The following is an 18,921-nucleotide window of genomic DNA, read 5'->3' on the forward strand; positions in this document are numbered from 1 at the left end:
TGGTAAGTGAGAAGATTTGATTTTCATTTGGAAAATAACATCTTAATACAGTTAAGGCTTAAGCTGTGCAAATTCAAAAGATCCCATTTGATGGAAGTGGGGCTCTCTCTATCACCCTAGCATTCTAATGCATTTGGTCTCTCTGTAAGTGAAAAGATGAAGGTCTTTTTTTTAATTTTTGTCAGGAAACAACTCTTCTTAGTTCTGGGGGAACAAATGAAAGTATGGGATATACTAAGTCTTCTTTGAATATGACAATAATACAACAGTTATGTGTCTGAATCATTATGCCAATTGCTGGAGATATAGAAACCTGAGGTTTACTATTGACATGTTCACAGATAATTATTCTACAAGTCAGAATGTGGTAGATAAGTGAGAAGTCAGAAAAGTGTCAGTGTGATAAGAGCAATAGAATGCCAATGGCACAGAATCTGAGATTTTGAAGGCACGTCAAAAAGCATCTTATACCACCTATATACAACATCAGTCTCCACTATAACACACTTTACAAATAGTCATCCAGGATCTTTTTTGAACACCTCTGAGAAAGAGGAACTACTCACCACGAGAGGCAACCCATTCCAATTTGGGGCATCTCTAATTGCTAGAAAATATTACCCTCTCAGGATGCCATTTGTCAGACAAGTTCTATAGATAATTATTATTTACATGTGAATTGGTCCCTCAAGTCCCTTCTGACTCTCATATTCTATGATTCTATGTTTCTTTGAAAGAGATGTAGAGGCGTAAGGAGAGGAAATGTATGTGTGTGTGTGTGTGTGTGAGAGAGAGAGAGAGAGAGAGAGAGAGAGAGAGAGAGAGAGAGAGAGAGAGAGAGAGAGAGAATAAGATGTGAAATCAGAGGCCCTGAGTTGGAAGCCTGACTCTGACACTTATGTGATCTTGGAAAAGTCATTTAATTTCTCTGGTACTCACTTTTCTCAAATACAAAATAGGGGATTGAATTATTAGATGATCACTAAGGTACTTTCTATCCCTGTATCTACTATCCTATCAGTGTAACAAAATAAGATTAGAAAGACAGGGTGGAAGCAGTGTATAGGAGATACTGAACGCCAAGATAAGGAGTTTAATACTTTATTTGATAAACAATAGGGAGCCGGTGATAGAGTGATGTGTTCATGGTGATACTTCCAACAAAAATACATTACTGCACACCTGGTCGTAGAAGAGTGAACCTCCATCCATCCCTTGTTTAGGCTTTTTTAAATGGCAGATTGTCGCTATTCTCTTTTTTTCCTCTTTTGTTCTACCCTTGTTTGGCATACTTTTAGCAGAAATGTCTGCCTGGGTTTCAAATATATTATCATGACATCCTGTGAGATCTTGCTTACTTTCCAGTTGCATGTATATTTCAGTTACTTGATCAATAAACATTTACTAAGAACCTATTAGGTGCCAAGTACTCTATTAAGCACTGTGGATACAAAAGGAATCCAGAGACAGTGCCTGCTCTCAAGACCTCACTTTCTGACAGTGGCTGTGTGTGTGTATGAGTGTAACAAGCAAATAAATGTGTACAATCAAGCTATGTACAGGATAAATGGGAAATAATTAACAGAGGGAGGGAGGAAAGCACTGGAACTAAAAAGGAATTGGAATTATTGAATTCACCCTAGAGCTGCCGAAAGATTCAGCAGTGCCTGCACCTAACCACATTCTTCATTTTAGTAGCATTAATTCTGGGCCTCCACTTTAGCCACCCTTAGATGCTTAGACTGTAACATTTTCTCTCTATGTCTAGCAGCGCTGCAGTGACATTTTCTTTGTGTTTCTTTTATCGTTAATGATGGTTTTGTACACTTAACTTTTGCCATCTTGTATCTCAAATATTTTCTTACATATCTGTGGTATAATGGAAAGAAAACTGGTTCTGGGGTCAGAAAACCTGGGTTTTAATTACAGTTCTGCTTTTCACTACCTCTCACACCTTAGACAAATCACTTCATTTCTCTGTAGCTCTATTTTCTCATATATAAAATCAAGGAGTTGCACTCAACTAAGGTCCCTTCTAGTTTTAAGTCTCATCATAAGTTGGTGGCACATAAATGATCTTCTTCCCTTAATTGCTAAATAGGTTTGGCTGGTTACTAAGTGAGAATATTATCTTTTATACTAGTACCTTCTTCAATCAGAAATCAGGAGTAGGGAATGGAATGTTCCAACTCTTACTAGCTGCCTAATAACAATCTTACTCAGGCAGGAGTGGGGATGGATAATTTGGGTTCATTAAAACCCATTTAGGCTCTAATATAGAAAAGAAGAGCCGATGTCTCTAAATGCCAAATTCATTAGGAATTCAAACCATGTTTGTATTGTATATGTGCATATGTATGTATACACATGCATACGTATTCCATATTTTAAAGCACATATTAACACAATTAACATAAATATTAATTTATTTAATATTTAATAAAGATTAATTGACATAAATATTAATGAAGCATATTAACACATTAACATATGTACCATCACACACAGACGTCTATGTGAGTCCATGTATTGGTACTTTTCATGTCTTGATATTACAAGTGATGGTGAGAGCATGCCTCTTAAGGTGATATTGCAAGTTAGGTGATCTTGTGTCCTGTCTGGTAATCTACTCAGTCTTCCCCTGAGATTCCTATGTGCCCACTCATCGACTATAATCTTCCTCTCTTTACAGGCCCAATCAACTTTTGGTCAATTAGAAATCAGAGGTCACACCAAACAGTGACTGCTGGTTTAAAGGTTTCCCTAAACCTTTATGGAACTAAATTCTCATTAACCTAGTGGAGGCCTTGGTAACATCCAATTAGTTATTTTTAAATGTTTTTGCTTCATTTATTTACCGATATAGTTCTTACCTTGATTATAGAATACTCTTTATTAGGGCAATAGTTAAGCCATAACCAATCATTCAGGGGGAGAAAATATCTGAGTGGAGTTTCTCCAAATGGTCAAATTGAATATTTGAATTTACACACAATGACAGCAGAACATATGCAAAAATGCATATACTTAGATATATCTAGGTGGCATAATGAATACAGCAATGGAAATAGAGTGAGGAAGACCTGAGTTCAAATTCTGTATCAGACACTTAGCAAATAGCTTTGTGACCTGAGTAGGTCACTTAAACTCTGTATCAATATCCTCAATTGTAAATTGGGCATATTAACAACACTTACCTCACAGGGTTTTTGTGAGGATCAAATGAGATGTTATTTGGAAAGTGATTAGCACAGTACTTATCAAAGCCTTAGTGGTATATAAATGCTTACTCCCTTATCTTCTTTAATATGGCAAAGCCCATTCTTTTTTTACCTATGCCATACAGGGGCAGGTATATCTGAGTTAAAGTACAAGTCAAGATTCTTCATCCTCACTTCCAAATATTACAGGAAAACTTTGAGAAGATTTCTAACCTCTAGACAGAGAATGACATTTATGTACCACAGCACTCAATTCTTGTTTAAAATCTAACACACAAAAGAATTTTCAAATCACAAAGAAATACAGTCAACCTGAGTGAACAGGCGCCACTTAAAGAAATGTTTTAATGGGTAAAGGCAACAGATGATCAAGATTATTAAGAACAGGGCCTACTATGAACTAGTATTTAGAAAAGCTGAAGTCCTTTGGGTGCACTGAGGATCCAATGGAGGGGAGGATTTGGGGGAAATAGATTAGTTAAGGGGTGATGTTGGTTGGGAGTTGGATAGGAATGCTGGTGAATAAGACAATAGAATTAGACCATGACTCACTATAGCACCAACACAAAATTCACAGCATCTACGGCAGCCTTGAATATCCTGGCACAATTCTGAATCACAAAATACAACAGACTGTCCATGTGAAGACAGAACCAAAACATTTATTCAGACACCGGAGAGCCAAATCCCTCATAGTAACAAAAAAACTGTACACAGTTACAATGCAGAAAACAATGCCATCCTCAAGCCTTCCCCACTAGGCTTCCCACAAATCAGCTCCCTTAAACAAAATCACAAACCAGCTCTTTCACTCATGCCCTTCAACTGCCTGCTTGCCTGCATCCTTCCTAGCTCTGACTAGACTCTGACCAATTTCCTCTCAGCTCTTCTCTTAGCTCCACGTTTTCCTGTTCCATCCCTTCAACAAAATCCTCCCCACCACAGACTCCATGTGACTTAGACTTCCATGTGACCTAGGTAGGTCACATGGGCCTATTAATCAGTCTGGGACTTTACTGAACTTCTAAGGATTTATTTCAATGCCCTGCTGATAAATGAAGTTTGCAAAGAACTCCTCTTATACTAAAAGGAATGCTTTCTAAATAGCTACAGATTTGGTTAAGAATGGAACAGGACACCTGTAGAAGTCACAAAAGTAAATCTGGATATTAGAAGTAAATTACTTATTGGCTCATAAGGTTTTAAAAGATATGATTCATAATACATTGGACAATGAAAAGTACAATAAAGAGCCCAAATGGAATGCGTGGACTTGAAAAGATTGCCACATACACATAAGATAGCCAAAACTGTATTAACCCACAGAAATGAAACTTAATAAATATTTTGACCTTAGGTATTGATATATTAGAGATCAAAGAATATCTTGATTGAGGATAGGGAACAAAATCATGGCAATTTATAACAACATCTTCTCACTCTCTTCATTTTTATAGAGACCCAAGAAACCTAATGAAGAAAATTGTGACTTGGGTGAATAAATGTTTCAAATTTTTGTCAAGGAAATCCTGATGAAATCATTTCTCTTAAATTCCAACAGAGACTATATACATCCAACCAGAATATATTTGCTAGACTTTATGGTGATTGCATAGTTCTAGGGATATGATGTATTTGAGAAAATATCTACTTCAGTATCCTAAAAGTATCATGGAAGTTCTCACATTTTTGTGAGAAGCCCAGACTATATTCTCTTGGGGTACTTCATTCTATCACCTTCAGTGCTGCCTAAAGAAGCTTTTGGTATGGAAGGCAGTGTAGTATTATGAAATAATATTGGTCTTGGAATCAGAAAACTTGAAATCAAAACTCAGTTTTGACATAGACTATCTGGAAAACTGGACAAGTAAATTCACCTTTCTGTGCCCCAGTTTCCTCATCTACACACGGGATTAAAAAAAACCTTAAATTATCTACATGACCTGGTGGGGGATTGAACTGCTTTAGAGACTGTACAGAGATAGATAAATATTCACTGTTAATGCACTTGTCATTGTTATCATCATCATCATCATCATCCTCATCATCATCATCATCCTTGGAGAAATTTCATTGTCCTAGGAGCATTACTTGTTCTGAACACAATCACTAGATAAGCAAGACTAGAAGGGTCAAAGATGAATGGGACATATCCATGTAAATCTTCTCCCACTACCTACCAATGTCTTTCACTACCATACAGTTTTCACTGATGACTGAAACAGAGGTGAGGAACAAGTAATTCAATTTGGTTTATAGGATTATAGAATGATAGCTTTAGAGCTAGAAGAAACCTTAGAGTCCATCAAGTCCAATCCTATGTTTACATGAGGAAACTGAGGCAAGAAAGGTTGTGATTTGGCTAGAGTCATATAGCTAATAAGTATCTGAGGAAGGATTTGATCTCAGATATTCCTAAACATAAGCCTAGTACACTATCTACTATTACCATGCTATTTCAATTCAGTTCAATTTCATTCAAGCCAAATAAAGTCAATAAGCATTTTATTAAGCACCTTCTGTGTCCAGAGCACTATACAATATGGTGAGAGAGATATAAAATTTAGATAAAATATGGTACCTACCATCACAGAGCTTATAGTCAAGTAAGAGAATATGACATATTTATAAATAATGATAATACAAAATACTACATGACTATTTTATCGTAGATATAAACAAAATGGGATGCTAGATCTTGATTACTCTTGGGATAATGAATGAATGAAAGTTACCAAGAAGAGATTTTTTTGAGTTGAGCTTTAAAAGGAGAGGTAGGTTTTTGAAAGGTAGAAAAGAGAAAGGGGAGAAAAGTTCAGGCATAAGAAGGAAACTATGAACAAAGGCACGGAGATAGGAAAGCTCAAGATACATATACTGGGATATTTATCTGTTTAAAGTACGTAGATGAGAGTAGTCGGAGATAAATCTTGAAAGGTGGGATTGGTGTCACATGACATAGGTACAGGTAAAAGACTGCTTTTCTTGATATACAATAGAGAGTCACTGAAGTTCTCTGAGCAGGGAAATGACGTGATCAGACTTAAGACTTATACATAAATAAAAGTAGTCTGGCAGTATTATGGAGGATGAAATAGGGGATGGAAAAAATGGAGCCAAGAAGACCTGTTAGGAAGCTATTGCAGTAGCCCTTTGGAAAGAAATAGAGTAGTGGTAGTAGTGATGGTGGTGGTGGTGGTAGTAGTGGTGGTAGTGGTAACAGCATTTACATAGCACTTTAGAGTCTGCAAAGCACTTTACAAATGTTATGTCATTTGATATTCACAACAACCCTTTGAGGTAGGTACTAATGTCATTACCATTTTACACATGAATATTGAAGATGAGATAAGTTAAGTGACTTGCCCAGAGTCACAAGGGCAGTAAATGTCTGAGGCCATATTTGAACTCAGGTCTTCCTGACTCTAGGTCCAGCATTATATAATAGGGCTTATAAAAGTAGGAATACAGACTGGGGGATAGACATGAAATGTTACTTTTGAGGAGGGCAAGACTTGGCAACCAATTACAAAGCTTAGAATCATTGATTTAAAACTGGAAGAGATTGGAGAGTTAATCTAGTTCAACCTTTTAATTTAATACATGAAGAAACCAGAAACTGAGTGATGACCAAACTCATATATATATATACATATATATATATATGTATATATATATATATATATATATATAGGATCATAGATCTAGAGTTGAAGAGGGCTCAGAAACCAATTAGTCCAATTCATTCCTTTTACAGATGTGGAAACTGAGGTCCGTGAAAGTTAAATGTCAGACCTAGGTCATGTAGGTATTAAGAGGCACAGATGAGATTCAAACCTAAATCATTTCTCTGCAAATCCAATTTTGTTTTACCATTACATAATAGTAAGGGCAGAATCAGAGATAAGCATTAGACTTCCAACATAAGAACCTCGATAAATAGTGTCACTTATAGAAGCAGTAAAATCTGGGAGAAGAAAAGGTTTAGAGAGGAAAGTAATGAACTTATTTTGGACATGGCATTTTTGTACAGCCACGAGCTGCTGATTGTTGTATGTGAGAGGAGTAGTGGTGTTATTGGAATACCAAGGAAACAGGAAAATATGTGGATTAGATACTGTGGGAAATGAACTGGAGTTGGGAAAAACTTGGGGCAGAAATTCTTTTGTTGTGGCACAGAACTGGACAACTCATCAGCTGGGATATGGCTGAATACCATACCCCAGTTTAATAGGGAATATGATTATTCCCTATTAATAGGGAATATAATAGGATGCATTTGTGCTGTAAGAAATGATGAGCAGGCAGATTTCAGAAATACCAGGAAAGACTTACATGAACTGATGACAAATGAAATAAGCAGAACCAGGAGAGCATTGTACACAGTAACAGCAACCTTTTTGCAAAGATCAACTATAATAGACACCTCTTCCTAGCAATACAATGATCCAAGATAATGGCAAAGACTCATGATGGAAAATGCCATCCATACCATGAGAAAGAACTATGGGGTATGAATGAATATCAAGGCATACTGTTTTTGCTTTCTTGAGGGGGTTGTGGTTTTTCTCTTTTGTTCTCTTTCTTCTTTCACAACATAAGCAATGTGGAAATACATTTAACCTGATTGCACGTATATAATCTATACCAAAATCCTTGCCATCTTGGGGAGGAAACTGGGGAGGAAATGATGGAGAAATATTTGGATTTCAAAATCTTATTTAAAAAGGAATATTGAAAGTTATCTTTACATGTAATTGGAAAAAGTACAATATCATTTACAAAATAAATAAATGATTTTTTAAAAAGACTTGAGGCAGAGAGACCAGTTAAGAGATGTTTAGAATAATATAAGTAGGAGATAATGAGAACTGAAATAAGTGGTAGCTCTGAGAAAAGAGAAGGGGTCAGATATCTACAAAAAGGACATTGTGGAAGTAGAAATAACAAAATATGATAGATGTTTCAATAAGTAGGTAGAGAACATGAGGAGTCAAGGGTAATAACATTAAGGATACAAACCTGGGAGCCTAGAAGAATGGTGGCACCTTTGAATACAAAGAGGAAGTCTTGGAAAGGGAGGAGTTTTTGGGGGGGAAATAATGAATTATATTTTAAACATATTGAGCACAAGATGTCCAGTTTGAAATTTGCAATAGTAAACTGTTGACGTGAGAGTGAAGCTCATGATGAAACTAGGACTACATCCCTAGTTCTGTGAATCATCAGCATACACCATAATAGGCTCATACCTTAAATATGTTAATAGCAGTGGAATTTAAAAGACCTTTCTCTGCAGAAATATTTACAGCAGAGTAATTTCATGTAACAAAAAATACTAAAAATTCTGTATACCGCATATGTGGAATGATTCAGTCATGTTTGAACAAATAGTGATACATGAATTCAATGAAGTATTGTTGTGTGATTAAAAATGACAAATTACAAAGATCTATACAAAGAAATACTGGGAGACCTGGAGGAAGTGAGAAAGAAAAAAAAGACAAAACCAATATAATAATACATTTATGGACAAGAAGAGCAGATTTAATCATGACAGCAACCAAACCAGGAAAAACAGACAAAAAAAAAAGTAGTTCAGAAGGAGTCTTGGAAATAAACAGAACATCTTAGTATTGTCATTAAAAGGTATATGAAACATAAGCTTTTATAAACAAACTGTATATGAAATTTTAAAGGCTTATTACTTTTTGAATTATTTAATTGAATATTATCTTTTTTTGATGATTACTAAGTCAAGAATAATCCATATCTACTTGAAATAATAATCAAAGTTAACTTATATTGGGCACTGTGTTAAGTATTTTACAAATATTATTCATTTTATCCCAAGGAGGTAAATGTTATCATTCCCATTTTACAGATGAGGAAACTATGTTTTGCCCAGGGTAACACAGATAGTAAGTAACGGAAATCAGATTTGAACTCAGGATTTTTACTCCTGCTCTTCCTACTGTGTCACCTAGCAACCTGCTCAAAAAAGACCATCCAATAAAAAAATTAAAATACAGACCATCCAATGAGGCATATTGGTTTAGAGACTGACCCAGAATTTAGGAAGACCTAGTATTAACTCCTACTTCTGGCCATATTAGCTGGGTTATCATTGGCCAATGACTCAACCTCTCAGTGCCCCTGACAGTTCCCTAAGACTAGGTTATAGATAAGTTGATGATATTCCTAAGTGTATTATGTACTCCACACCAGGAGTTCCTTATACTAAACAAATCACTGGCCCATCTCTTTACTGCCCACTCCCCTTCTCCCATTATAATAAAAACCATGTAAAGCTATTAGAATATCTATAAATTGATTCTAATTTTAAGAATAGCTCAAAGATTATAGGCATGTGTATGTATATATACATATGTGTGTATATGTGCATAGATACACACACACTCCCATGAGGAAGATGTAATTAGATTATAAGCTATGTAGCTTTCCAAGATCTTATTGGGCTTATTTGACTTTGAGCTACCCCAATTTCAAATGAGATTCCTTAGAAGTCAGTGAACTCTCCCTCACTGGAGTTCTTCAAACAAAGGCATAATGATCCTTTCTCACTTGTCAGGTAGGGTATAGATGAGATTTCTATTAAGGGATCCTCTGAGGTCCCTTCCAACTCTTAAGATTCTGTGACTGAGCACAACCTAACAGTTCAAACATGAGAATGAAAAGAAAAGATAGGAATCGAGAAGTTGTCAAATCATTGATCTGAAGGGAGAGTGAGAGAGATAAAGAAGTTGCTGGGACACTTGCAAGAGAAAGGAAAGAAATATGGGGAAAAGGAAGAGAAAGAGAAAGGGAGAAAGATGAGGCAACAGGAAAGGATACACACACACACACAGACACACACACACACAGACACACACACACACACAGACACACACACATACACCTGAGGTTCTGCCAGAAGCCTGGCAGAAAGCCAGAGCTGGAGAAATACTGTCTTTTGTATTCAGTATAGTCTTCCAATGCCTTCCAATATTGTCAAGTCATGATTTATAGCCAAATAAAAATTACCTGTCCTTTTCTATAGACTTCTTCTGAGTACCTCCTCAAGGTTGAAGGGAGGCTGGGGGAAATGCATTTTCTGTGTTTCAAGATGAAAAAAAGTGAATGGAATGATATGAAGAATACAGTGAAAAGGTTAATCTTGGAATGGAGAGATACTTCTTTCCTTTGAAACAGGAGGGAAAGAGTCAAGAATAGAAATACAGAGAAAATTGTATATCAAGAGGGAAAGGCTGAGGAAGCTCTTGTCAAAAGGCCCCTACCTAGCTTTTTCACCAAAGAAGGGAGAGACCTAAGATTTTGGCTCATGGGCTTGGAATGGAGAGGATAGTAAACCCTTCAGGGGCATTTTTCTTTAGTCCTCAGAAAATGACTTAGGTTAGGGCCAGCAGGCTTGAGGTGGACTCATACCAAATAGGATTATTACATAATGCTTTCTGAATTTGTTTCATGAAAACAGGATCGTTTCAGTCGATCAATAATTATTTAGCACCTGTTATGTACCAAGCACTGTCCTGGGTGCTGGGGACCCAAATGCAAAGAATGAAATAATTCCTACTCTTAATGAATTCATATTCTAGACAGAGAAACAAATAACAAGCACACACGTATGTATATACACAATTCTTGAATGTATTCTCAGAAAGTAAATAATATAGTCCAAAATAGGGTCCTTTTCTTGATAACATCATTAGATCTAGACATCAGCACCCTCGATGCAAAATAGGTTCTCAAAGGCCTATTGTAATTCATGGTGTGTGTGGCTAATGATAAAGTCCAATGTGAGACCTGAAATCCTGGAGTCAGCAATTTCTGGCAAGTGTGCAGAGCAAGGTCATCTATCCACTCTACTTTACATCTGCAGAGCTTTCTGGTTTCAGTTCCAGAGAAGCAAATGCTGCCGTTACCATCCTACCACCCAGAATAAGCTCATCATTTCTAATTTCATCCCCATGCGGCTAACTCAAGCCTTGATTGACATCTTTCTCAGCCTCCTCTCCCCTCTGAATGGAGGGCTGAATGGTAGAGTATTAAATGCCTCCTGGTAACTTCCTTTATAGAGAGAAGACTTTGGACTCCATTTTGCTTCTGATACTTTGCCTGATTTTAACTCTCTGAAAAAAAAAGATGCCCTAATGCCAGGTACTCCCTGGTATCCTACCCACTCTCCCCTGCTCATTTTCCTGCCTCTTTTTGTGAGTTGTCTTACTTCTTTAGATTGTAAGTTCCTTGAGGACAGGAATTGTCTTTCTTTTTATTATTGTATCCTTAATGATTAACACAGTGTCTGCCTGGCATGAAGTAGGTACTAAATAAATGTTTATTTGGTTGAACTGAATCCTTACCCTGATTCTCCTTAAGAATTCCTATGTATTAGAACCATATCTGATTTTTCAAAATATATTTTATTGAGCCCCAGCCCTGGCCCACCACCCAGCAGGAGACACCCCAGACTGGCACTGGGCAGCTAGGTACAATGTCAGGTCAGACACTCACCTACCAGATCACAACTACATAGCACATAGGGTCATTTATGGCCAAAGCAATCCACAAAGCAAACACCCAAAAAATATGGGGCCCAAGCAAAAGTGCCCAAACTAGCAGATCCAGTGCACAAATGAGATAAATATGAGCATACCACAGCTGGCCAACACATCCCTGGAGCACACAGCCAGCAGAAGTTGGGTGGTCCAGTTTCAAGGCCTTGATTATAAACCACTACCTCCTGATGCACAGCAATGACCATTTTATGCAGAACCTTGCATGACAAAATATTCTATCGAATTTAACTAACTTCCTGGATAAAAGTGTCATACAGGATTATGATACAACTATCTTCATTGGGCAGTATAGCAGATACTTGAATGTAAAAGCCCTTTCACATAGACTAGTAGCAGCTGACTTCATCCAAATGAAGAGAAGGCCTAGTGGAGTTATGAGGACCAACAGTCCTGACAAGTTCCTGAAAACCCTCCCAGTTATACAGAACCAGCTCGACACTCTGCTTGATTCCAATGTACATCCCAATGAACTCACTAATGGTGTCATCACTTTGACCTTCATGTACCTCTTTAAGGATCTCATTAGGCTGTTTGTGGTCTACAATAAAGGGATTATTAACCTGCTTGAAAAGTACTTTGACATGAAGAAGAAGCACTGCAAAGAAGATATGAAGAGTTAAAAATAATTCCTGGGGAAAATGGCCAAATTGTCAGAGTTCCTGAAAGCTGCGGAGCAAGTTGGCATTGGTCAAGTTGGTGTTCCAAATCTTACTCAGGCCACAAAGAGCCTGTTTGAAACACTAGGACAACATGGAGCTTCTTTGGAAGGTCACAGGACTGAGGAGCTTTTAGCAGCTTACAGAGCAAACAACATATTAAGTGCTAAATCTACAATTGTAGGCACCATCCTTTGGCAGAATGGGCAAGAAGCAGAAAAAATGGATGTCTGATGAAGACCAGGCAAGACTGAAGGTAACATTTAAAGAAAATTCCAATGGTTGCCAATTCTACCCCGTACCTGAGTCTCTGAGGATTTTAGCAGTGAAAAGTACATCTGCCTGTCTTGATACAGATTTTTTTGCCATCATGATGCCTACAGCTACTCATCTGGCCAAGATCTCTGGTGATCTCTTTGATCTTGAACCTTCCTTTATTTTGAACACATAGAGCACTCCTTGAAGAGCAGGGTTTTCTCTGTCAGCTCTTCTGAGTTCTACCCCTTCCGAAGTTCCTGTGGATTCACAGTCACTTGTCTGTGAGTACAGAGCTACAAATGATAATGTGACAGCACCACAAGCCTTAGCTGTTCAGAAGCACAAAGAAGGTACAGCCAGCACAGCAGGACAATCCTGGTGAATGACCTGGACTCCTCTATCTTCATGGAAATGACTTTAGGATGGGTCCCCCAAATCTGACATACAAGGGAATCAGACCCCTGAGAAGATACTGACCAGGGGAATGAATTGGCCGATGAACATGAGTACATCAACCACTTGGAGTCCTGCTACCATCTATCTTGTTCCACATATAAGCCACTTCTGATAATTTCCAAAAGCAGATATAGTAATTACTCAGCACTAGCAAAACGAGAAAGAGATTGAACACTTGCATTTGGGTAATGTAGGGTTGGAAGCAAGATATTCTTTTCCAGTGTAATAAAAAGTTACATGCACACACACACATACATAATTCATTACTATCTTTGTTTTTATATCACTTAAATTTCCTCTTGTGTCACGTTCTTTCTCCTCCAAAAAGGGTCATCCTATATCACTAAGAATTTTTAGGAGGGGAGAAAACCATCAACACTGATCAATACACAGTAAAAAATTCTAACAATATAATATTCCGTTCCCATTAACCCCCCATCTCTGCAAAGTAGTGGGGAGATAGTAGGAGGAAGTCTCTATATATCTCTGCTTTGGAACTACACTTGCTCTTTATGATTTTACATTTAGAAAATAAATTTTTATTTTTCATTTTTGCATGACCTATATTTCTGTATTTATCCCACTCCTCCAGAGAACTATCTTGTATAATAAAGATTTTTTTAACATAAAAGAAGAAGAAAAAAAGGAGTAAAATTTAACAATGGATTCTTTTAAAAATGTCAAAATATATACAATATCCCATGCTTGTGAATCTCCAACCCTTGCAACAGAAGTGGGGAAGTATCTTCTCATATCTCTCCTTCTGGGTCATATTTGGTCTTTGTCATTTTGCAACATTAATTTTCAATTGCTTTGTGGTTCTTTCCATTTACATTGTTGGGATCATTGTGTATGCTGGATTTTTTTTGGCTCTGCTTATCTAACTCTGCATTAGTCCATGTAAGTCATTCCATGATTCTCTATATCCATCATATTCATCACTTCTTCAACACAGTAATATTCCATTATGCTCATATACCACAATTTGTTTTTCCATTCCCCAATCAATGGGCATCTACTTTGTTTCCAGTTCTTTGCTACCACAAAAAGAGCTCCTATAAATATATTTTGGTGCATATGGAATCTTTTGTTTCCTCACTGTTACTTTGGTGGGATATATATGCTTAGTAGTAGAATTTCTCAGTCAAATGATATGAATATTTTATTCACTTTATTTGCATATTTCCAAATGTTTTCGAAAAAATGTTCACGCTCATTCGCAGATTCACCAACATTGCATCAGTCTTACACCCAATTTTTAACTCTGATTTTGGATATCTACTCTTTCCTTTTACTATTACAATGTTGTAACTCTACTGGCTTTGATTCTGGCCCTCCCTTTTGAACAGTATGTATGTTCCGATTTACGTTAAACTTCCTGTTTCTGGCCTTGGACCATCCTTCCTGCCCTGACAGCTTGCTTGCTTCCCTAATAACTCCATCTTCCCCTCCCCATTATGCCATGGAGGCCCTGGATCCATCATTTATTCTGACTCCACTGCCCTAAGGCAGAACGTCTCTGCATTACAAAAATAAAAGAAACAGATTTGGCTGGAAAGTACTAGCCTGCAGAGATGGTAAGTCAGGTTGCCAGTGCAGGAAACAAATAGGCATCCTTCCATCCATTTAACAAATATTTCTTGAAACTCTTTTTATATACTAGTTACATTACAAGCATACAAAAATAAGAGACACAGTCCTTCTCCTCCCAGAATTTGTAATATACTAAGGGAGATTAAGCGTGTGCATACATAAACAGAATATAATAAATGCATAAAATAGATTAAACAAGAGAATCTAAGCAACAAGAATTTGTAGGAGGAAGAGATTATTACTGCTTGGAAGATCAGAAAGCTATTCATGGAAAAGGTGTGCATTTGAGCTAGGCCTTCATTGAATTTTGAGTTAAAATGATTGAAATGGGTTGAGGAACGGACATAGATTGCAAATAAAGCACATGGGCTGAGCATGTATACGAAGGTGGGAAAATATGAGAATACATTTGGGGAAGGTAAATAGTCTAGTCTGGCTAAAGCAATGAGAATGGAAAGGGAGTTATAGGAATTAAGACAGGAAAGGTGTTCTTCTTTTGTGTTGGTGCAGGATTGCTAGGGACAGCTAGATGGTGTGCAGTGGATAGAGCACCAGTGCAGGAATCAGGAGGACCTGAGTTTAAATCTCACCTCAGACACTTGACACTCACTAGCTATGTGACCTTGGGCAAGTCACTTAACCCCAATTGCCTCATCCTGGGTCATCTCCAGTCATCCTGATGAATATCAGGTCACTGGATTCAGATGGCTCTGGAGGAGAAGTGAGGCTGGTGACATGCACAGCCCTCCCTCACTCAAAACAAAGTCAAGTGCAAGTCATGTCATTATTTCTCTGATGACATGGTCTTCTTCAGCAACGAAGGATGAACACACAGCAAGATTGCTGAGGATTTTGAATGCTGTAATGTAAACAATGGGGAGTCACTGAAGGTTTTTGAGAGGATTTACCAAAATAAATTTTATCTTGCAACTGAGGGGGGACACTGGGTAGAAGATTTTTCTAAGAGTTTGAGTTAAGAGGCAATAAGGGCATACATTAGGATAGTGGCAAGAGTTGGGCATGAGAGATTGAGGAGCCTAATCTGTAGACCTTGACAACTGATTATATGAGATGAGGAAGGGAAATGGATAAATCAAAAGTAATTCCAAGGTTTAAGTTATAGTCAGTCAGACAATTCATGTTTAGGACAGGGAGCTGGTATTGGTCTCAGGGAAGGGCTATGGATCAGGGCAAATAATGGAGGAGTCATTCATTCAGTCAATCTAGTCTTCTAGAATTTATGAAATATTTATTATATGCCAGACACTGACCTAAGTCCTGGAGACACAAAGAAAAGCAAAAACGAGTAGCTTCCCATAAGAAAACTCTAATTCTTTGAGAAGGATTATTGTTTCATTTTATTTGATGTTTCATTTAACAAGCATTTATTTTTCTCTTCCTCTCATCCACCCCAAATTTAAAAGCAAAGCAAAATAAAACTTTTATAACAAATTCACATACTAATGAATTCCTATGCTGCATAGGGCCAAGAATGTATGTCCCATCCTGTATGACTTCCCTGCCAGGAGGCAGGTTGCTTAGATCATCAGCAGTTCTCTGGAACCATGGTTGTTCATTGTATTAATCAGAGATCTTAAGTTTTCTCAAAATTGCTTATCTTTATATTGTCATTATTATATAAATATTTTTCTTGTTTTTGCTTTCTTTTCTTAGCCTCAGTTCACACACATCTTCTCGGATTTCCTTGAAATCATCCCTCTTGTCATTTCTCATGAAACAACAGTATTCCATTACGTTCATATGCCATGATTTGTTCAACCATTCCCTAATTTTTGGGCATACCCTTAATTTCCAGTTTTTTGCCAGTATGTCAAGAACTATAATGTTTTGTACATATAGGTACTTTTCCCCTTTGTTTGTTCTCTTTGGATTACAGATCTAGTGGTTATATATTACTAAAGGTATGCACTGGTCATTAAGTTTGGGGGCACAATTCCATAGTTCCAAAATGCTTTCTAGAATGACTAGACCAATCCACAACTTTAATAGTGCATTAACGTACCTGACATTTATCATTTTCCTTTTTCATCAATTTTGCCAATCTGATGGGTTGGAAGTAGAGCCTCAAAGTAGCTTTAATGGCCATTTATCTAATTAATAAAGATTTGGAATATATTTTTCATGATTTATAGCTTGTATGTCTTCCTTTGAGAACTGCGTGCTCATACATTGTAATGGAGAAAGTAACATGGTAATAACTGAGAGTATGCAAGATATATGCATAAAGTAGATGGGAACTAATTTGGGAGAGGAAGGCATTAGCACCTCTGGGGACCAGGAAAGGCCTACTATCAGAGGTCATATTTGAGATGATTTTTAAAGGAAGCTAGGGAAACAGAGTCAGAAGTAAAGAGACGGCACACTCTAGCCACTAGGGACCAATCATGCATAGGTGATGTGACAGGAGATAAAGTGTAATATCCAAGAACTACAAGGAGAGCAATGTACCTAGATTATACTGTGCATGGAGGGGAACTGTATGTCAAAAAATTGGAAAGGCAAAAAAGGGGCTTATTTGATCCTGAAAATAATAGGGAGCCACTGAAACTCATTGAGCGAGGGGACTGACATAGTCAGACTTATGTTTCAGAAAAATCAGTTTGCCAGCTGAATGGATGATAGACCAGAATGGTGAAAGGTTTTGAGGCAGAGAGACTGGTTAGAAAACTATATCAGTAGTCCAGGTGAATGAGAATTAGGGGCTGAACTAGGTTGGTGGCTGTATGAGGGGATAGAAGGTTACATTTATATGAAATGTGAAGATAGAAATGAAAAGATTTGGTATGGGATTGGATGTTCATGGTACCCGGGTGACTTGAAGGATGGTGGTAGTCTTGATAGTAATTGGGAATTTTGGAAAAGGGAAGGATTTTGTGAGTAAAGATAACAAGCTCTGTTTTGGACATGTGAATTTGAGATGTCTATAGCATATCTAGTTCAAGATGTCCAAAAGAATCAGGAATTCAATATCAAAAGTTGTTCAAAATTAAAGATAATGGTTCAAGATAGTCAAGCGTAGAGACCTCTCTAGTATGATGTATATTTGTTTGTGGGTCAAAAATAGCCTCAGGCATTCCAATATCCCTTTGTTTGGTCAGCCTGAAGGAAATCTGGAAGATTTTATCCTCAGAATATTAGGCTTTTTCAGTTGTCTCTATCCTTTCTCTGGAATTTTCTATTTGTTAAAAGGGGAAATCAACCCCCTTTGTCAAGATTAGTTCTGATATAATTGGAGATTTTTCCTGATAGTCCTAATATCTGTCAATTTCCATAGCTAAGAATAAAAGCAAGCATCTGACACATCCAGAATGGTCTGTTTTCACAGGTTCTTTGATCTGTTTTTCTCAAAAGAAAGGCAACTTTTGAGAGGTCAACAATCACTTTAATCAAGCACATATATCATTCACTTAGTTTATGGGAAAAAGTCGCCACCTTGAACTTCAGAGAAAATACAGAGGAAGAAACATAAACAGACAGGGCTTCCAGCTGCTTGACCATAAGCAATACACATACATCACACACCAACAGACAGATCCAACTGTCTGACTATACATGTAGTTACCAGAGAGAGAAGCAACATCTGGGTTTTCAAAGCCAGGGAGCTGCCTAGTGATTTCCCAGAGTCTCATCTGGCATACAAACCTTCTTCCAAAACTAAACTCCCAAAGTAAAACCTCACCTCAGAGTATTTATACATTTTTCAGAGCCAAAGGGCATCACTGAACCAATGCCTCATTAGAAAATTAACAAATGGTATGGGTCTCCTCTAATCAAACTTCCCTTAATGGACAGGCCATCAGTGGGTGGGGAAGATCTTTAACTCATAAGCATTACACTAAGATAAGGCAATATATTTTTATCTGACTTAGGGCTCCCACCAGTGTCATTTCCATCAAGTCTTACAAATTATTTGGGTGCAGGAAGAATGAGGTCTCATTATCTTCATCTTGAGACCTAGTTTGTCTCTGGGGACCCTATATTTCTCAAGCTATGATCATATAAGCCCTGATTAATGTTCCTATAGAACAAGAAGAGTCTTACCATTTATTAACGTACAAGGTGATTGAAAGCCAAGTAGACATTCAGATCAATAAATAATATATATATTTTTTTTAGCAT

The 18,921-nt window shown here is 37.2% G+C and overlaps 1 protein-coding gene, 1 long non-coding RNA gene and 1 pseudogene across 2 annotated transcripts in view; 2 read left to right on the top strand and 1 right to left on the bottom strand.

Annotated features, from left to right (window-relative positions):
* NXPH2 (neurexophilin 2) overlaps window positions 1-18,921 on the top strand; it is a 167,096-nt gene that overhangs the window by 24,399 nt on the left and 123,776 nt on the right. The gene's annotated exons all lie outside the window — the stretch shown is intronic.
* LOC140506237 (uncharacterized) overlaps window positions 1-18,921 on the bottom strand; it is a 98,591-nt gene that overhangs the window by 7,544 nt on the left and 72,126 nt on the right. The gene's annotated exons all lie outside the window — the stretch shown is intronic.
* On the top strand, window positions 9,656-12,954 carry LOC140509198 (phosphatidylinositol-binding clathrin assembly protein pseudogene; annotated as a pseudogene).

This window comes from Notamacropus eugenii, chromosome 5 (assembly GCF_028372415.1).
Source record: "Notamacropus eugenii isolate mMacEug1 chromosome 5, mMacEug1.pri_v2, whole genome shotgun sequence".
Lineage (NCBI taxonomy): Eukaryota > Metazoa > Chordata > Mammalia > Diprotodontia > Macropodidae > Notamacropus > Notamacropus eugenii.